The sequence below is a fragment of the Nuphar pumila genome, chromosome 12 (assembly GCF_984573655.1).
Source record: "Nuphar pumila chromosome 12, dmNupPumi1.hap1.1, whole genome shotgun sequence".
Taxonomy (NCBI): domain Eukaryota; kingdom Viridiplantae; phylum Streptophyta; class Magnoliopsida; order Nymphaeales; family Nymphaeaceae; genus Nuphar; species Nuphar pumila.
In genome coordinates, this window is record NC_143260.1 from 70,149,288 (window position 1) to 70,171,764 (window position 22,477).

A 22,477-nucleotide genomic window follows, 5' to 3' on the forward strand; every position below is an offset into this window, starting at 1 on the left:
AATAGGTATTTTTCTCGTTGTAAGCTCACATATCCATTCCTTTTTCTTGTTTGAATAGTTCATTTGAGTGTGTTTATATAGCTTTAAAAAAGTAGTCATTACTTTTTGAAATCGTAGCCTTTTTGAGATGTGAAATGTCATGTCATTTCAAAAAACATCTTTAGAGAAATTCGAGAAAGTCTTCTTTCCATAAAAGTAAAATATAGGGTACACTAGTCGTTGTAATATTTTATGTAAAAAGTCAATTTCTTACAATAGTACATTGAACGTTGGATTCTAGGCTGTCATGTAGTTTTGTCTTTATCCTAATTAATGATTTGTGGTACATAAGTACTTCTTTACTTTAAATGAGTGTAAGTACAATAAATGCTTTGAGATATTTATTTGTACATAGTCATGTCAAGAGTTTTCTTTATGTTGTGTTTTTCAAAGTCTACAGAGAGAATGAAGACTACAAGTAAGTCGACATTCTTGAGAAGGATATTTAACAAGGATTTCTTACAGGAGGTATTTAATGCTATACAAAGAGAATGATGACTTCAAGTAAGTCAACATTCTATGGGTTTGTAAAAAGGTAACTAGAGTCTTTTCAAAACCAATATTATATTTGTTTTCTTTGTGTAGCCGATTTCATGTTTTGTCTTTTTCCTATATTTGAAATCATTTCTTTAAAGAAGGTAACTAGAGTCTTTTCAAAACATATTATATTTGTTTTCTTTGTGTAGCCGATTTAATGTTTTGTCTTTTTCCTATATTTGAAATCATTTCTTTAAAGAAGGTAACTAGAGTCTTTTCAAAACCAATATTATATTTATTTTCTTTGTGTAGCCGATTTCATGTTTTGTCTTTTTCTTACTTTTAAAATCATTACTTTTCAAGTTGTCTTGTATATGATGTAAGGTACAATTATTACATTTTGAAATCATGTCAAAATACCTTTTTCATAAAGGGTTGTAAGAAGGTACAATTATTTGTTTTGAAAAATGAGCTTTTTGAAACTATCATATACTTTTATGAAATAGCTTTTATGAGTGAGTATGTAATATGCAATATGCATGCTTCTGAAGGTTCTGTTACAAATGACTCTAAAGAAGTAAAAATCTTCAACTTGTGGAAGCCGATCTCTTTAGATGGTCTTTAGGAGTGCATGGCTCAACAAGCTTTTTCTTCAAGGAGTATGATTGCACCATAGTTGTACTTGAACAAGAGGTCTCCATCCTTTTTGAGTGAGATATCCTTGCATCAAATACTCGTTAGATATATGGCAAAACATATTCAGTCATTATATAACATTTTTCAAGAAGACATATTATCATATTATATGAAATCAAATAAGACAGTGTATCATATTATGTGACATCAAAACAGAGTTTCTCAACAATATGAACTGCATAGAAAGCCTAAGAGATAGAGACATTGCACATGACGAGAGGAAGACTATATGTAAACTATTAGAATAGAAGGTCTAGTGACTCAAGCAATTAAGTCTGAGGGATACTCTGTATCTAGTGCCCTAAGGTCGTCTGGCTTGGGAGTCACTGATCCAAAGCTCGCTACACGTGTCACAAAAAATGGATATTTGAAATAGTGCTCAAGTGAGAATAATGCTCAAGAGAGAGAATGGAAAAATAGTGAAAAATTGAAAATCAAAAGAAGAATGAGATGAATGAGAAAAATTTCATTGCTGAGGAATATTTGTGAAATACTGTGCAAAAAATATACAAGTGAGGATAAATGAGTGATAACATGATTATACTTGACTTTCTGAGAAAAATCATAGATAATTATAATTTTAGAAAAGTGAAGGAAAAAGATTTTTACTGTGGTGGCATGAGAATTCTGAATTTGTTTTGAGAGTGTTCATTACATGAAATATTTGCTCCAACTGATTTCTTAATTGCCTAATATCTTTGAAAAATCATTTCTGCATATCATTGATGTTTGTGGGTAGCATCTCTGCAAACCCTCACGAGACCTTACTCGTCCACTAGGGTAAACTAGAGGGTTTAAAAGGCTTGTTGCATAAGCTAAATGCAACCGTGATTCCTACAAAAGTGAGTTAGTTTTTATGCATATGTGTCTATCATTTTCATTTAGTTGCATAACATAGTTAGTGGTTTGTTAAGGGACTAACAAACATTCAAGCATGGAGGTATTTGATGATGCATGAAATGCACATCATGTTATTTATTTATTCATGCATTTTGTGTTGATTTTAAGGTTTAAAACCCATGATTAGATGTATTTTGATATCAAGGGGTTGTGGTTCGAATTGCAAAAAAATCAGAGTTAAAATGAGAGAGTTATGGCTATTTTAGTGTTCGGGCGCGGATTTCGAGGTGGATCAGATCTCTATCCGACCCAATTAAGCTATTTTGGACCTTAGATCAATGTTTAAAGAGCCTAAATCCAACCCACATGCATATCCATATCCATTTAGAAAAGATTTTCAGAAAACCCCCTCAGAAAGTGGTGCAGGGCAATATTTTTTTTTATAAACCCTTTTCTGAAAAAGGCAAAAAGTATAAAATATCTTTTTCACTCAGCCCTAGACGTTTTTGGCTTTGGAATTTGCGCCCCTCTTGTGATTCTTGCTCCAGACCCCTTCTCACCTCACATCCCACGCCATTCTCAATCGAAGATCAAGATTTTGCTTGGAATCCAAGCATTTCTTCATCTCTTCTTCTCATCTCTTTCAGTTCTTTTTCTTCCTTGCTGGTATTAACCTTGGATTGCTGTGTTTTGCAGGTGTAGCAGAGGTTGAAGACACCTTTTCTTGCATGGAAGTGCGAGACACTCCAACAAGAAGGATCGGCTCTACCTCCATCCGATCTTCTAAGCCATCCGATCGTGAATCAGTTCATTTCCCATCTTCGGTGGACTTCAAACGTGGTGCAGCTGCAAAGGAGAGTTCCATGGCGTCGTTCCAGCATCCTTGAAGAAGACGGGACGCAAATCCAAAGACATCTTCCGCTCTTTTCTTCCCCACAATCGTCGGATCGCCCTGGAGGTTGGTCTTTCTCTTCCTCTTCTTTTAGATAAAACCCAAGTTGCATGTGATGTCTTTTACTGTATTTTCTATATGCGTGTTGTGTTAAACCTTAGTTTAGAATTCATGCAGAGACCAGCATGTTAGATCTAGTTTGTTTTTTGTTTTTAGGTGTTAGATTCTTAGTTTCCAGTTGTTTTAGCCCAAAACGTGAAAACCGGCTAGATCTTATTCTAGCCAATTTTCTATTTTTTGTCCAGTTGGATGTTGTGTGTTATTTTAGCAGAAAAACGTATTTCAAATCCTATTTTAGATCTAGATTTGTTATTGGGTTTGGGTTATGGTGTTGTTCTTGTTACAATCTAGAAATCGACTAGAATCTTTATAGCCGATTTTGGTGTTTTAGTGAGTGTGTTAAGTTAATCCAAGTTTTGAGTTTTTCGGGTTGTGTTTCAGTTTTATTTGGGTTTAAAAGTGAGTTTAGTGTTAGGATTGCCGTGGTTCTTTATTCTGAAAAGTCGTGTTATCCAGAGAAAAAATCAAAAGTGTAGAAATCGGCTAGACATAGTCCAGCCGATTTGGGCGTGTTTTAGTTTTATGTCTTTTAAATTTTCGGGTAGCATAAGGTGTTAATTCCTTGGGTTTCAATAATTTATCCTAATTTAGTTTTAAGTTTATGGTGAATTTTGTTTGTGTTTAGATTATCGTGTCATATTGATTAAAACGTTAATATGTTTAGTTTAATGTTAGCACTTTGATAGATGTTTGTCAGAGTAATGTTAATTTTTCTGTAAATTCAGTGGCTGGGCGTGTTTGATCTGTATTTAGTGGATTTTAGGTTGATTGATATTTATAGTGCTTTAGAGGTTGTGTTTAAGAAAAAGAAAAAAAAAATTGTTTGTTGTTTCATTATTGTTTTTCATAATTTAGAGAGTATCGAATTTTTCTGGTTGTCTTCTCCAAGCTAGACGTCTGCCATTAGAGGTCTAGCTAGAGCTTGAGAAGGTTTGGTAAGTTTTATTAGGTTTAGGGAAGTTAGCTAGTATGTCTCAATGTATTGAATTTTAGATTCCTACCTTAGCCGTTTTAGAGGTGTAGTTTAGGTAAGTTTGAATTTTGTGTTAACACATTTAATATTTAGAAAATGTGTTTTTCTTTCCATTAGTACCCTTTGCTTGTATTAGGAGGATGTTGGGATTAATTAGATTAGTTTTAGTATATTTTCATTGATTTGAGTTTAGAGAGAGGATATTTGAGTAATTGTGGTGTGGAAAACAAATTTGGTAACTCTTGATCTATCCAAATTTCGTGTGATACCATTTAAGAAAGATTGAAATTGCGTTTCCAGTCTAAGGAGCAAAGATTGAATTTTTATTTTTTTGGGAAAGACACATTGAAGTTCAAAATACTTTCCAAAGAGGTGATCACGGTTTTGAGAAAGGGGATTAATTGTTTTATAAACCTTTGTGGAAAGTCAAAACCGTGTGGACTCTCTTGGACTGGACGGTTTCAAGTTGACAAATTTCCTAAACTAGTTTTGAAGGTAATTAAGAAGTGTAACTCCCCTCTAGCTGGACGGTTTCAACTTCTTCCCTTCCCAATTTGATGTTTAAGGCAAGTCAAGAAAAATATCTTTAGGCTGGACGATTTTTGGATAAACCAAGTTTCCAAATATATTTTTTAGCATTTACTCACCCTTGTTTATCTTTACATAAGTAGCATAGTCTAGACTTACGATTAATTATTTTAGTTAATTGTGTTAACCTTAGGTTAGTAATTAGGTTATTAGTCAAGTAAGCATTAATTACATTTTATTATTTAGACGTGTATTGAATTTAAATTAATTAGTTTTATTGTTTCTCGATTTTGGGTTAATGTTATCATCGCAAAATTTTTCCCCTCCCTTGCGAGAGAGAAACAAATTTCGCGAGTCAAACTCGACCAAAGTTTTGAAAATAGTTTTTGCAATTACTCACCTCCGTTTTGAAAATTTGCGGGAAAATTCCGTGGAATGGGATCCGCCTGTCGGTACGAGGTTCAACCGTTCCTGGCGCCTTTACCAGAGGTAATTGAACCAAGGATCAATTATGCGTTCTAACTTGACTCAAATATCTAAATTATGCTCTATTTTTCCTAGAATACACAAAGAATCAGGCTTGTGCTATGGAATTTTGAAAATAATGCAAGTTTTGAAAAACATGATGTTTGCTTTGGAAAATTGAAATGCAATTGGAAAATGATTGGAAAATGCTTGAAAATGGAATTCTTGGGAAAATTATTGAATTTCATTGAAAATTAAAAATTTGCATTGGAAAGTGATTTCTCAAGAAAATTTGAACTTTTGGAAAATCGATTTTGAGTTTTGGATTGTTTTCTGAGGAAATGAATTTGAGAATTCTGAGAAAATCAGGAAATTCATTGGAAAAGGATTTCTGAAAAGGAAAATGAATTCTCAGGAAAATGGGAACTCTGAGAAAATCGATTTCTGAAAACTTGAGATTGTTGAAATTTGAGAATTTTAAAATATTGGAAAATCTTGATTTGAACTTGGGAAATGCTTTGAAATTTCATTTGAGAATTTAGAATTCTGAGAAAATCCAATCCTGAGAAACTTGGAAATTTTTGGGAAAACTGATTTATCTGAAATTGAAATTGGAAAATGAATTTGAAAATAATGCAATTTGAATGATATGAATGAATGAATATGAATTTAAAGGAGAATTTCAATTGAGGAATTGGGAAATCCTTTTGAAGTTTTGAAAAATGCAGTGCATTTTTGAAGTTAGCCTAAGAGTGTAGGTTGAATGTGGCTAATACGAAGATCATAAATCTAGGTTTCATTCATATTCTGACTATGGCCAAAAATACAAATTCCACCAAGTTTATAAACTCCATAAGAGCTTGTGTACGTGCCATTCGTGTCAACTATAGTGAATTTGAAATAAATGTGCATGAATCATACATCAAATATTGAAATTTGCATAAATTAAACTATATGCAATGCAACCCTATTCTAAGCAGAAACGTAACTCTTATTCCAAATATTACATTTAAAAAAAAAATGATACAATTCAGAATCTTCTTCCAAATCCAATTCAGAATTGGTCTAGAAAATCCAAGTTCCGACTTGAATTTTCTTACAAATCCAATTCGTATAATTTTTTTTCCTCCAGATTCTAGAATTGGTCTAGAAGAGTCGAGTTCCGATTCGAATCTTCTTCCAAATCCAATTCAGAATTGGTCTAGAAAATCCAAGTTTCGACTTGAATTTTCTTACGAATCCAATTCGTATAATTTTCTTTCCTCTAGATTCTATAATTGGTCTAGAAGAGTCGAGTTCCGATTCGAATCTTCTTCCAAATCCAATTCAGAATTGGTCTAGAAAATCAGAGTTCCGACTCGAATTTTCTTTCAAATCCAATTCGCTTAGCTTTCCTTTACAAGTTTGAACTTCTACTCAAACTATCTTGCGAGTTTGTCTAGAAGATCCGAGTTCCGACTCGAATTGTCTTTCAAAATCCAATTCATCTAGTTTTCCTTGAAGAATTGAATTCTGATTCGAATCTTCCCTCAAAAACCCAGTTTAGCACCTGGTCCATTCAAAGCTCACAAGTTGGAATCATTCCTTCTTAAGCTATAATCCTTAGGTTGAATTCCTATGGAATTGATAGTTCGTAGGTCGAACCCCTGCGGAACCAATGTCGTTCTTAGGCTGAATCCCTATTGAACCCATGTCGTTCCCAGTGAACCAATGCCGTTCTCAATCGAACCAATGCCGTTCTCAATCGAACCAATGTCGTTCTTAGGCTGAATCCCTATAGAACCCATGTCATTCTCAGTAAACCAATTCACAATTTCGACCTTCGGGTCAATCAATTTCCAATTTTCAATTATCAATTTCCAAATTTCCAATTTCCAATTTCCAATTTCCAATTTCCAATTTCCAATTTCCAATTTCCAATTTCCAATTTCCAATTTCCAATTTCCAATTTCCAATTTCCAATTTCAAATATCAAATATCAAATTTCAAATTTCCAATTTCCAAAATTTGACCCTTTTGGTCATCCAATACCAATTTCAATCATTTTCTCTTGCGAGAGACCCTTTTTATAGGGAGAGTTCGAGGGAGCTCGCTCTTTTCGCATGCTATCCAATTCGTTCACTTAGCCCCTTTTCAGGGAGAGTTTGAAGGGACTCGTGTCTTTGTGAACCGTTTGCAAAACAAAATTCCAAATTTCACACAAGGAACCTTTTTTAAAGGGAGAGACTCGACGGAGACTTGCTTTCCTTGTGGCCCCATAATTTCAGACTAGACCATTTCATCATGAAGGACCCTCTTTTCAGGGAGAGTGTGATGAACTCGTTCCTTCATGACCAATTTACCAACCTCACCAATTCCGGCCCCCTTTCCATAAGAGAAGCCTAATGTTAGGAAGTTTTGACGAAAGCTTAATTTCTCTTCGAAAGTTCATTTTGCAAACACCTCCTCTTCAGGGAAGAGAGGAGTAATTCCCAATTCTAATTTCTGAATCTTCTCCTTTGGGGAAAGGAGAAGAGAATTTTTGTCATGGATGTGTTGCGTTGTGCTTCAAATGCTCGCTTTCACAAAGGATTTCAAGAAAATTTTGCCAATTTGTCATTAAATATTTGTTGATTTCAAACGCACAAAATTATTACTTCAAAATACCTCCACTATTACTTCCGAAAGGGCAATGCTTTCACGAAAAAGGATTCAAAGTTCAAAATCTTTTTATTGGCCAACCAAAAGGATGAAGAATAAATCCGCGATATGGACAGCAAAGAGAATTCAATGTTGTTGCAAAGCCATGAGTGATTGATATTGATCGCAGTCAATGGCACATTTTTAAAGACCATTCTTGAAAAATAAAGCAGTCGAAATATCCTGGGTGATACAAAAAAATCCACTCAATCTCCATATCTCCTCAATCACCTAAGCTGCAATTAAATATCTGCAAAAGGGATCTCTCAATTGTCGTCAAGATGAAGGCGAATTAAGCGAGTCGCCCCCCGGGGCCAAAGAAGATTTGGATCATCTCCAAGATGACGGAGTTTGTGACGGATCCTTCCAGGGAAAGTTCAGATCACCGTCGAGATGAAGGCGAGTGTGATGAGCCTACCGACAAACCCTAAAAGATATTTGATTCCAGCTATCATCAAGAGATTCCCAACCAATGAGCCAATAACTATCAAGATAATCCCTGAGAGAAAAGAAGGATCAGAACATCTCTGAGATGAAGGAGTTTGTGACGTACCCTTCCCAAGAAAAAAAGAGAGAAAAGTCAGGACATCTCCAAAATGAAGGATGATGTAATTCCCGAAAAATCCAAGAGAGCTTCAATCTGCTAAAAAGAGAGTGCAGAAAGATCATCATGAGAAAAGAATCCCAGGATATCAGACTTCCAAATCTATCAAGAATCTTCTTTAATTTTGTGAAATTCTTTTATCAATATTCTTTCACCAATAGCTCTCGCAATATCAAAATACTTTCTTTTCCGTCCATATCAAGGAAATTGATAGTTTCCTTGAAAGAAAGTCAATCGCAAGCAATTTGAATTCGAATCTTGATTCTATGGAGTTAAGCCCAGTCGGAGGTAATACTTCAGGTAGAAAAGAGGGAATACTTTCAAAACAATGTGCATCATTTTCAATTATTTTGAATCAACAACAATTTTTAACATTTTGACAATATTTTCTAGCTATCCTGGCATGAAACGAGAGCTTGAGGTTCATCTTTGGTGCATCCTGACACCATCCCTTTTAGGACTTGATTACGGGAGTTTTCAAGATTCCTTCCCTTCTTCGGTATAATCTGAGCGCCTGGGTTCTCAGATTCGCACACTTCCTTGTGTCCCCACTGTCCCACCATAGACAGTCCAATTTCGGCTTGAGGTTAAGCCACCAATTTCAGCAAAAGGCAATTTCAAAAGTTAATTAGTCTCAGCAATGAGGCACCCAAAATCAATCCCTTTTCAAACTTTAGGGACCCCAATTTCCTTTCTTTTGCAAAACCCCTATCGGATTCATTGTGCGAAAATCCGAAGGTTCCATCACGGTCTCTTCTTTCGAGGATTCCGTCCATTTTTTGCCCAATCAGGTTAAGGGTATAAACCTAGGCCTCCTTTGATGAGGTATTCCATTTTCTGCCCAATCAGGTTAAGGGTATAAACCTGGGCCTCCTTTGATGAGGTATTCCATTTTCTACCCGATCAGGTTAAGGGTACAAACCTGAGCCTCCTTTGATGAGGTATTCCATTTTCTGCTCGATCAGGTTAAGGGTACAAACCTGAGCCTCCTTTGATGAGGTATTCCATTTTCTACCCGATCAGGTTAAGGGTACAAACCTGAGCCTCCTTTGATGAGGTATTCCATTTTCCACCCAATCAGGTCAAGGGTACAAACCTGAGCCTCATTTGATGAGGTATTCCATTTTCTTCCCAATCAGGTCAAGGGTCAAAACCTGAGCTTCGTTCGATACGAGGTATTTCTCGTCCCATCCAGGTTAAGGGCAAAACCTGAATCTCATTTCTTTTTGAAATAAAATTTTCTCCTTGTTCTCCATTTCATATCTACCATCATCCTTTGAATTAATTCTTTCATACCCAGTCAGATTTATCTAACTGGGGCATTTTTATAATCCAAATTTGGTGTGTTTTCTTTGCCACTAAGCTCGGCTTACAACCGGCTTAGTAGCAAAGAGGGGCATCTGTAAACACCCCAAATTTTCACCCTCATCCAGTACTTACATTTCATGTGTCATTGCATATCATTGCATGCATTCGGCATACCATTTCATCGCATTGCATAGCACTGCATGTCATCCCATCTCATTTTCGAGATTCAGCATTCCTGTTTTCAAAACATTCAATCCAGATTTGAGTTTTTAAAACTTTTCTTTCAAAAACAATTTTAAAACCTGGGTTTTTATTCAACATTCTGTCATTTTCTAACCCCCAGGACCTTATATTTTGAAATACTTCCTTAGAAAACAATCTGGATTCATCTTAAATGCAAATTTCAATTCTCAGATGAGACCCATTTAGGTGGTGTTGCTTCTGGATTCCTTTACTTGTCAAAAATCTCCAAAAATTTAAGAGTCCTAGTTGGATCAGGACTCTTTTTTCAGAGTCCAGTCGGATCAGAACTCTACTTTTCACTACCTTTTTACCTATTTTTGGAGAAAACCTTTTAAAATCTTCTATTTTGGCCAAAATGTTAGAGTCCTAGTTGGATCAGGACTCTTCTTCAAGAGTCCAATTGGATCAGGACTCTTCTTTAGAGTTTCAATTGGATTGAGACTCTAATCTTTTACCGCTATTTTATCTATTTCAATCAAATCTTTCAAAATCTTTAAAAAAGAGTCAGAAACTCAGAGTTTTAGTCAAAACAGGACTCTGTTCAGAGAGTCCTAGTTGGATCAGGACTCTGATCCTGATTTCAATTTTGAGAAAATCTTTCAAAAATCTTTCCATTTATCGAATTTGTTACACTTTTATCAAAGAATTTCAAAATTTTGAGGTTTTATCTCAGAGTCCTGATCAAATCAGGACTCTACCCCAGAGTCCTGATCGAAGTAGGACTCTATCCAAAATTGATTTTCTCACTTCATTTTCACTGGTTTTCAAAAGCTTTGCTTAAATTTCATCCTTTACTTACCAGAAAACCAAAATTTCTTAGAGTTTTGATCTAATCAGGACACTTTCTTAGAGTCCTAATCAGATCAGGACTCTGAACCAAAATTCAATTTCATCATGTTTTTAACTGTTTTTCAAAATTCTCTCATTTGTTTTCTCAGAAAATCCAAAAATCTGAGAGTCCTAGTTCAATCAGGACTTTGTCCTCAGAGTCTCAGTTGAATCAGAACTCTGTTTTATTTCAATATTTGTTATTGTTTTCACTGTTTTGACAAGTTCTTTCATTTGTTTTTCAGAAAATACCAAAAAAAATCTAGTTTTAATCCGATCAGGACTCTGTCCCGGAGTCCTAGTCCAGTCAGGAGTCTGTTTTGAAGTCTGTTTTTATTCCATTTTCATTTATTTCCATTTGTTTTCAAAAATTAGGTCATTTTGCAGAGTCCAGTTAGTTCAAGACTCTATTTCAGAGTTCTGATCGAGTTAGGAGTCTAACCCTGACTGTGTTTTTTTAACTCATTTCACCATTTTCTGATAAAATCTTTCAAAAACCTTTCATTTGGCTTTTAAAACCCGAAATCTCAGAGTCCTAAGATTTCAGGACTCTAACCCGGAGTTCCAGTTCGCTTGAGACTGTATTTTCAAAAATCTTGAATTTCAAATATTGATTTTAACCCCTTTTCAAAGCCGTCTTCAGTGTTTATTTCAAAATTTCCAAAACTCGATGTGGGCCCACTCAGTTGGCACCATATCCAGAAGAGTTCTGACTCGGTTAGAACCCTATGCTATTTCAAAAGTTCTAATTTTAAGATTGCTTTTGAAAATCCTTTTGAAAACTCCTTCAATTTCAGGTTTTAAAATCGTTTTTTTTTTAAAACTCAAGTAGGGCCCACTCGGGGTGGCGCCATATTCGAGTAAGTCAGGGCTAGACTAAGGTTAGTCAGTGTCTTGATTAGTGTTAGGGGTTTAGAAGAGTTAAAATTTATTTTGAAAACTCATTTTGAAAGTTAGTTTTTAAAACTAGTGTTTTTAAAGGTTTTTAAAAGGTGTTTTAAAACTCAAATGTGGAAAATGCCAAGTGGCATCACATTTGGGGATTTTTTAGGATTAGCTAGGGGTTAATTAGGCATTATTTAGGATAATTTAGGCTAGGGGTATATAGGTAATCCTCTACAAAAATCGCCCCCCTTGGGAGAGTCCAAAATTTTCAAAATTGTGATTTTTAAAAACCTAAAAAAATTACTATAAATAGGGGACCTAAAGGGGGTCAAAAGGGGGTCTTTTCTCTCTCAAATTTTCGTGGGTTCTCTCTTCTCTCCAGCATCTCCACCTTCCTCCATTGCAGCTGCAAGCACCAAGGTAATATTTTTAATATTTTTTTAGTTTTATTCAATACTTTTTCATGTTTTAAATCAATTTTAGCCATTGGTGCCATCCCCTTCATGGATTAAACCATGGATTCAAGTCCAAGAACCTCAAGAGAGGTTCAAGAAAGTAATCTAACTCTGTTTCATGGTGTTTACAGGGATTCTAATCCATTAGAATCAATTTTAGCGTTAGTCTTTGCATTATTAACCAATAAAACATGTGATTTACCCTTTTAATGGGTTAAATCTATGTTTTAAAGGTAATATTGAATTTCAGCCATTGATTCCCTACTTTTATTTTATTTTCATGGTTTATTCATGTTTGTTTTATGTTCTATAGCATAGAAATAATTTTTATTTACTGTTTTGTGGTTTATTTTATTGTTTTCATTAGTTAATGCATATTTTCTCAAGTTTCTTAGATTTCTGTGTGTTTTTTAGTTTAGAACAGAAAAGAGCATGCTGTTTTGGATTGAAATATGTGTTGTTAATTTCTGATGTTTTTATATGTGATGCATGCATATGTGATTAAACTACTGTAAAAAAATCAGAGATTCTGGACTTCGGGAACCTTGTCAGAAAAATCAGACATCAAGTCGGGTTTTTAAATCTTTAAAATCATTGTTAAAATCAAGAAGGTAACTTGCTGTGATGATATTTTTCTCATCTTATATCCGATTTTAGATCTGTAAATTGATATGGATTCATATTGATTAGATCTAGCTACTGTGAAATTTTCAGAATTTGTTATTACTGTTTAGTATTTTTCCTCTGTCAGAGACTCTGATTTTCAATTTAAAACTCGTTAGGGTTTTCCAAAACCCTAATCAGACTTGTGTTGTTTATAAATCCCAAACTACAGATCCGATTCATGATCTGTAAAAAGTGAGTATTATTATTTTTCTGTCAACTATGTACTGTTAAAAGCTCAAATATTTTAAATGAGTTCTGATATTTATCCCAGAATTTTCAATTGAAAGTATCAGTCAGGACCAAAGTTAAAATCAATATATTCAAGTCCGGATTGTCGGATGGGTATCTCCTTGGTTTTAAAAGCTTTTTCATATCTGTAAAAAGGAAAAGTTTTGTTTTTTGTCTATTTGGTCTCTGTAAAATTTCATAGATTTTCATGGAGGTTTGACCCCTGGTTTGGGTCTTGGACTGAGATTGGTTGGTGAACTAGGTTAAAATAGCATATTTTTAGAGTTTGATGCTATTTTTGAACTAATTTAATGCCAAAAAAATATTTTTATAATTCTAATTTGATATTAGGGTTATAACAAGTGCAGGTACCAATTTTGAGGATTTTTAGAATCCGTTTGATGCTTGAATGGCTTGAATTGCAAAACAGGGCACCCGAAGAATTCCAAAACACTGCAAAAATGACAAAATTTGTGATATTCATAGATTTTCGTACATAAGCATATGTTTTTAGGGTTTAATCATATTCATAATCATATTAGGATGCTTTAGGTTTAATTTGATGCTCATTTGATTTCATTTAGTGCATAAAACCTAAGTTTTACCAAAATATTTTCTAAAAACCCTGATTTCAAGGCCATAGTCTTGCTATCAGGGGCAATTTGGTCATTTGACCTCAATTTCGAAATTCCTAACCCTAATTTTCATATTTTTAATTATGTCATAGCATATTTAGTTTGATTTATTCTCATTTGTATTTCAAAACTTGCATTTTACCAAATATATTTCTAAAAACCCTAATTTCAAGGCCATAGTCTTGTTATTAGGGGTATTTTGGTCATTTTGACCCCAATTTCGAAATTTCATATCTTATCTTCCTTATTTATTCAATTTTATTTCATACTTTATCATTTTGATTTAATGGAATCATGACAAAAAGGCTTATATCTAGGAAAATCCAGCAATTTCCTTATATTGCTGGATAAATCTAGAAAAGCCAACATATCATCACTAACAAAGTTTTCTAGTTTTGCAGGTATATTGAAGACTTTATTTTTCATGTATTTAAATTTCAATAGTGATGTAAACTAAATTAAACTTTGGAATAAGAATTTACATTTTCTACTTAGCTTAGGCAGCATTGCATATAGTTTATTTTTTTAAATAATGTTAATGTGTGATGGATGATGATTCATGCATATTCAAACTCACTATGGTCTACACGAATGGCACATACACTAGCTTTTATGAAGTTTATAAACTTGGTGGAATTTGTATTTATGGCCATAGTCAGAATACGAATGATACCTAGATTTATGATCTTCACATTAGCCACATTCAGCCTACACTCTTAGGCTAATTTCAAAATGCACTGCATTTCTCAAAAATACAAAAAGTTTTTCCCAATTCCTCAAAATCATATTCATTCATTTCATGAATTTTCCAATTCCAATTCCAAGTCAAAGGAATCAAATTCTTCAAAATTTTCTAAGTCTTATTCAAAATCGATTTTCTCAAAATATGGATTTGCCAATGATATTTCAAGTATTTCCCAAGTTCCAAATTCGATTTTCCAAGTTATATTTTCAATTTCAAAGTTTGAATTCAAAGAAATCAAGTTTTCCAAAGTTATTTCATATTTCTCAAAATCGATTTTCACAAAATCCTTATATTTCTTCAAAAATCGATTTTCACTTTCTCAAATACAGCATCTCAAAAATAATTCACAATTTTCAAAGAGTTTATTTTCCAAGAATCTTCCAAATATTTTTCAATCTTTGAAGCAAACATCATGTTTTCAAATGTGCATTTTTAGAAATTCATAGCACATGCCTGATTCTTTGTGCATTTAGGAATTAGAATATGGTTTAGACAAGTTGAACAAAGCAAAGCATTTGATTGATCCTTGGTTCAATTACCCCTGGTAAAGGCGCCAGGAACGGTTGAATCTCGTACCGACAGGCGAGTCCCATTCTTCGGAATAATCCCACATTTAAAAAACGGAGGTGAGTTATTTTTAAAATCTTTTTCAAAGGTCAGTTTGACTTGCAAAAGTTAAAAAAAATTGCGATGATAACAAGAGTAGACGGCACCCCATTCGTGTTGTGAATCCACGGTCGTCCTAACAACAGATTATACGTTGGCGGCACATTGACCACATGAAAGAGGACAGAGTGGACTGAATAGTCAATGAAAATCTCCAAGAAATTTTTTTCTTTCGCTGTCTGACCATGATTATCGAACCCGTAGATGGTGATCGGGTCCGGGATGTATTCCTCTTCTTTGATGCCCAAAGCTTTGGCTGTCATTTCTTGACATATGTTGAGGCTCCTCTATCTATCAACACATGAGAAACAATCATTCCTCTGACTCGAATCACAACATACAAAGCGTTGTCGTGAAACACATGCGGCTTGGAAAGATCTTCATCTGAGAAAGTGATCAGAGCATTTGTCATGGCCTGATTGAGTATCTGGGCCATGTTTTCAGGAGTTATGCTCGGTTTCACTTTGATTTTCCGCAACAGATCATTCAACACCTGCTGGTGTTTGGTGGAAGCTTGGGCTAGATCCAAAATTGAGACATTAGACAATGCAGTTATCGGCTTCGGTGCAGATGTCTCACTTTTCTCTGGGGCGGGCTTAATAAAGTGCTTGGGGAGCCATGGCATTCTTTTAGCTACCTCAGGAGATACCCCAGCGGGTTTGTCAGATACTTTCATTTTACCAAAAGCTGCAATGAGATCCATTTTCTAAGCTTTGGACTGAGCCTGCTACAGTACAAGGACCTGATGTTGGACTTGCATATCCCTTTTAGAGCATGGCCTAATATGCTCCTGCGGCTGAAAAGGTTGTTCAGAGATGACCGTCGTAGAATAATGGGGAAAGAGTTTCTTCAGAATATCCATATTTTCATCTTCGGCACCCTCTACCAGAAGATTCTTGTCGATGAGATCCTGAACGATATTCTTGAGAACGAAGCAGTTCTCGGTATTGTGCCCCACTGTTTTGTGAAATTTACAAAATTGATCTTTGAATTTCCCCATGAAAACAGGGGGATCGGCCAACCTAGGCAGTTTGACCATCTTCTTGGTCAACATATACTCGAGCACAGTCTCGAGTGATTGGTCTAGTAGAGTGAATTTCTTGTCATAACTCCACCCGTCATGCTTCACTTTTTCACGGGGCTTTGGTCCCTGCTCTAGTTAAAGTGGCTTATTGTATTGAGGCCCTGACTTGCCTTTCTGATCGTTCTTGTTGGAACTTCCTGCCCCATAACAGAAATCTTTGTTCTGCCCCTTACGGTGATTCCAATTATTATTTCTGACAGAATGAGTGAAATGAGTCTTCTTCTTCTGCTCATTTTGGCCGCTATTCTTGGTGAAAGTGAAGCCTTCGTAGAAACCATTCTCCATGCTCAACTCGAGCCATTCGGCTCGCTCTGTCAACTCAATGAATGTCCTTGATGGTGCAGTAGAGATGAGACCTCTTAGAGGCTATGAGAAGTTACTAAGAATTAGGGACAGAGCATGTCCCTCTGATATGGTGTCCCTCATCTTGTTGCAAGTTGACCTCCAACGGTGAATGAAATCTCTGGCCTTCTCATTTTCTCTCTGTTTGAGGCCACATAGGTGACTGAGGGTGGGAAGCGCCTCAGCATTGAAGATGAATCGCTCGATGAACATGTTCACCACTTTGTCAAATTCGTTCACTCGATAGGATTGACATGTTCTGAATACCATTTTGTTGTTGTTGTTCCATTCAGACTGTGAGGGAAACAAAGGAAAAGTGCCTGGTTGTCTCGCTTGAATTTGGAGCATTCAGCGAAGAACATGGCGAGATGAGCTTTAGGATCGCCAGAACCATCGAATTTGATAAACTTTCTAGGGAGATTCTCAAGATTGTCGTCCCCATCCAAACCATCATAGAAGTCTTCGCTGGTGAAGACTTTCTTACCCTTGTCGCGGGCCTGCAGGTCTCGAAGCATTCTGACCACATCCTTGAACTGCGGCTGGTCAGAGTCATTGACAGACTGCTCTTTGAATTTGTGGGCTGACCTCTGCCCCAGAGTAGATTTGCGGAATGCCTGATGAGTCTCAAACTCTTCATCTGAATCCTCTGCTGATCCCTCTTCATCAGTTGTATCAACATTCTGGGTAGGCTTTTTAGATATCCTCACAGCTTTCTTGACTGCCTGACCTTTTGTCTTTTGCTTTACTTATGTTTTCTCTGTACTGGCTTCAGCTTGCTCTGCCAGCATCTTGGTCATCATCTTCTTGAACATGGCATACATTTGAGGATCAATGTCATCCTCAACCTGTTGCCCTTGATTTTTGCCTGAACGCGGAGAATCCATCTCTTCGTCTGAAGCTGTTGAATACGCGATCCCCTCGACTGATGCAGTTTTCTTTTCTTGACCTTGTCTGAACCAACTGAAAATCATGCCTTGTTACCTAGGCGAGGTTGTCAAACCAAGAATTTAAGAATTTGCAAGATTTTTATTTATTGAAAGAAAAACATGATTGCAGCAATAATAAACTTGGGAAAGAGGGGGCAGACAGACAATTTGCCACCACTTTTTATAACTAGCTGAGACACGAGGACCGAGAAAAAGTGGAAGAGTAACAAAAGAGTCTTAGCCATATCTGGCAGAATGGTATGTTCTGGACCACTGTGCGGATGCAAGGTCGAACTCTGGCATGACTCCTGATAGCAGCCGCATCTCTATGTGCTTCTGTCTCTGAGAAAACTGTCGAACACATCGCTCCGGATGATAGTAAGCACAGAAGAATGGACCAAGCAACTTGAATCTTTTGCCATATGCATAGGTGTATCTGGGAGGCGATAATTCTCGATCAAAATAGTCCCACACCATTTCTTCTTCTTGTAGATAATCAATCATGAATCGGTATCGCGCAACTAGAAGAAGTTCCTTGCCATTGTATCTGAACGAACTAGCTCTGGTCGGTACATGCTGAAAGAACCAAGACTGAAGAGCATAAGTACATCCCTCGACTAAGATTGACTCTCCAAGTGTGAAGCGGGTCAGTCCTCTGTATAGAAAAGCAAGAGCGGCCATGGCTATCGAGAGCTCCGACCATAGGTCAAAACCAAAAAGTGTAAAAGGAAAAAATCCTTGCCTTACTGTCCTCTGTCACCCCATAAAAGTTGGGAAATTTTTATAGAAGTTTGATATCCTAAATCCCCTTTAGAATCAACATTTTAGGCAAAAATCACAAAATTTAGGGTTTTTACTTGAATTTTCATATTTAAAAATACAAAAAAAATAGATTTTCGAGCTCCATTCTGTTTTTAGGGATATTTTAGGTGTCCATGCCAAATTTGGCTTAGTTCTAAGTTCATTTGCTCCATGTGTTAGTTTATCTTTAAGTTCAGAAGCGAAAATCAGGTTAAATTTGATATTTTATGATATTTTTGTCATTTTGGGGTTTTTATCATGTACATGAGCATATAGAGTCATATTAGGGTTAATTTCAATCTCATTTGCATTTCATATTTTTCAATTTTGCAAAATTTATTTCAGAAAACCCAGATTTCAAGGCCATAGTCTTGTAATCAGGGGTATTTTGGTCATTTTGACCTAAATTTCGAAATTTCAATCTTTAATTTCATAAATTTTCATGCATATCATCATATTTTATCATATTGTATTTGATTTATTTCATTTGATTTTCAAAATTCCAAAATTTATAAAATTTCTTTCAGAAAACCATAATTTCAAGGTCATCAGGGATATTTTGGTCATTTTGACCCCAATTTCGAATTTTCAAGTTTATTTTCAAAATTTATTCATTATTTATCATGTTTATATCAAAGGGGGTATGATTTTGGGTTTATATCTGAATAACATCCAATAATTTCCCATATTTTTGAATAAATTCAGAAAAACCTACATTTTTGTGCTAACCTTGTTTTCCAGTTTTGCAGGAACATTCAAGAAGAAGGCTTAGTCACTTTATTTCTTTATTTTATTCAATTAAATGTAAAAAGCAATGTAATATTTGGAATAAGAGTTACATTTCTGCTTAGAATTGGGTTGCATTGCATTTAGTTTAGTTTCTGCAAATTTCAATATGTGATATATGATTCATGCACATTTATTTCAAATTCACTATGGTTTACACGAATGGCACGTGCACAAGCTTTTATGGAGTTTATAAACTCGATGGGATTCATATTTATGACCATAGTCAGAATACGAAGAAAACCAAGATTTATGATCTTTATATCAGCCACATTCAGCTTACACTCTTAGGCTAATTTCAAAATGCACTGCATTTCTCAAAGTTTTAAAAGGATTTCCCAATTCCTCAATGAAATTCCCTTTTCAAATTCATATTCATTCATTCATATCATTCAAATTGCATCATTTTCCAAATCATTTCCCAATTCCATTGCAGAAAAATCAGTTTTCCCAAGAATTTCCAAGTCTTTCTTAGGATTTGATTTTCTCAGAATCCTAAGTTTTTAAATGACATTTCAAAGCATTTCTCAAGTTCAAATGAAGATTTTCCAATGTTTTAACATTCTCAAATTTCAAAATCCCAAGTTTTCAGAAATCGATCTTCTCAGAATTCCTGTTTTCCTGAGAATTCATTTTCCTTTTCAGAAATTCTTTTCCAATTAATTTCTTGAGTTTCTCAGAATTCTCAAATCCATTTCCTCAAAACAGCAATCTAAATCTCAAAATCGATTTTCCAAATTACAAGTTTTTCTGAGTATACATTTTCCAATGCAAATTTCTGATTTCCAATGAACTTCAATGATTTTCCCAGGAATTCAATTTTCAAGTACTTTTCCAATCAATTTTCAAGCATATTTCAATTTTCCAAAGCAAACATCATATTTTCTCAAACTTGCATTATTTTCAAAATTTCATAGCACAAGCCTGATTCTTTGTGCATTCTAGGAAAAATAGAGCATAATTTAGATATTTGAGTCGAGTTAAAGCACATAATTGATTCTTGATTCAATTACCCCTGGTAAAGGCGCCAGGAATGGTTGAACCTCGTACCGACAGGCGGATCCCATTCCACGGAATTTTCCCGCAAATTTTCAAAACGGAGACGAGTTAATTTTCAAAAATCATTTTCAAACTTTGGTCGAGTTTGACTCGCGAAATTCGTTTCTCTCTAGCAAGGGAGGGGAAAAATTTTGCGATGATAACAGGTTTGGCGACCGTGATGGGACCTGTCTTCGCCTGATCAATTATGTGCTTTAACTTAGCTCAATTATCAAACTTATGTTTTATGGAATGTCAACTTTAATTCCTGACATAATGTGATCCTAGGAGCCTAGACTTGAACCCAGCTGACATGGATTGCATGTAGACTAGGCATGGTTTGGTAGGACCATATTGAGGAGAATTATGCATGCTCACTTAGACTTAGGTCTGAAGTACAACACTCCTCAATCTAGGACTTGTATGAAAACAATGTTTGCTTCTTCAAATATTTCAAAATTCTATCTCTTTAGGATTTAGAGCTCTCTATTTGTCTGCATGTGATCATTTTTCAAAAACCACCCCACCTATGTCTACCCGGTCTTCACGTTGCTGGGCTCTCTTCAAGAACCATAGTTCGGGACAGAGCCTCACAACTGGGCCACTTATTTGGGCTAACGCCCCCCTGCCATGTACCAAGGGCCATAGTCCAATGTATATCGGCAGGTGCTCAAGGATGTTGGGAAAACACAAGCCTAGACCCGAAGATGAGTTTTATACCACGTACATCGAGCCTTGGCTCGAGTATATCGGCATAGCATGATTGAACACAGTTTATCTAAGCCTAGAGTCAGGATTAGAGTCCTAAAGCTCTTTCAAAATCAATGCATTTAGAGTTGGCTTCTTAGGGATTGTTGTATGTGCATAATTGTTTGTAATTGAATGTATGATATTTATTTTCGCCTTATTTTCTCATATTTTTTCCAATTTTTCCAAAATACCGAACAATTTTCCAAAATACCTCATTTTTCATCTTTTATGAAATATCTCCTTTTTCTCAAAAACCCTAGATGATTTTTTTCAAATTATCCACCTTTTCTTCAAAACTTCAGGTTATTTTCCATTCTTTCGTTCCTCTGGACTTCGAATTTCTAGCTTTTTATCCTGCCTGCAATTTTCAAAATTCTTGTATTTTTCCAATGTCTAAATTCCAATTTTCCTATCTTTCAGTCCAATGGCATCCAGTCAGCTCGACTCCGTTTTTCCTGAGGGTCATATCTCCTACGAGGTGCGACAAAGTCTTTCTGAGTATCGAGCTCTCAGCACCGGACCCTTCTTCCCCCGGTGGTACTATGTCTGGTTCAAAAACTTCTCTCATATGTTTTCGGACCACTTGAGAGATTGCGGGTTGGAACTGGCATCTGCAGTGGGAAAGTTGACAGTCAACGGCAATCTGATCCATGCGCTGGCAGAGCGATGGAATTCGCCTACCTGCATGTTCTGGTTTCCGTGGGTTGAGATGATACTACTGATGGATGAGTTTTCAGAGATTATGGGACTGCCTGAGCCAGCCGGTCAGCCTGGAGATCCGTTAGAGCAGCAGTTTCTGATCAATGTCAAGGGTCTGGACCCTAAAGATGTCGTGGCTCGCATGACAAGGCGTAAGTCTTGGCCACTGATTGAAGAAAATGGGAATGAGTACGTGAGCCTGATCGAGATCTACCGACAGTATGGAGAATTTGCAGAAGTCAGCTCGTTGTCCAGGATAGCTCGAGAGAGAATTCAACATGCGATGGTTTTGTGTACAATGAGACTTGCTTTCTTTCCAGATGGATAGAATTATGTGAATGTCAGAATAGTTCAGCTTCTGAGGAGATGGGGAAGTCGACAGACCAGCCGTCTTTCAATATCCATGGTCGCGATTGCTTTTCTATACAGAGGACTGACCCGCTTCACACTTGGAGAGTCCATCCTAGTCGAGGGATGCACCTATGCTCTTCAGTCTTGGTTCCTTCAGCATGTGCCAACCAGAGCTAGTTCGTTCAGATACAACGGCAAGAAACTTCTTCCAGTTGCACGGTACCGATTCATGATCGATTATCTGCAGGAAGAAGAAGTGGTATGGGACTATTTTGATCGAGAATTATCGCCTCCCAGATACACCTATGCATATGGCAAAAGATTCAAGTTGCTTGGTCCATTCTTTTGTGCTTACTATCATCCGGAGCGGTGTGTTCGACAGTTTTCTCAGAGACAGAAGCACATAGAGATGCAACTGCTATCAGAAGTCGTGCCAGAGTTCGACCTTACATCAACATAGTGGTCCGGAACATACCATTCTGCCAGATATGGCTGGGACTCTTTTGTTACTCTTCCACTTTTTCCCGGCCCTCGTGTCTCTGCTAGTTATAAAGAGTGGTGGCAAATTGTCTGTCTGCACCCCCTCTTTCCCAAGTTTATTATTGATACAATCATGTTTTCCTTTCAATAAATAAAAAACTTGCAAATTCTTCAATTCTTGGTTTGACGACCTCGTCTAGGTAACAAGGCATAATTTTTATTTGTTTATTTTCTTTGCAAAGGAATGA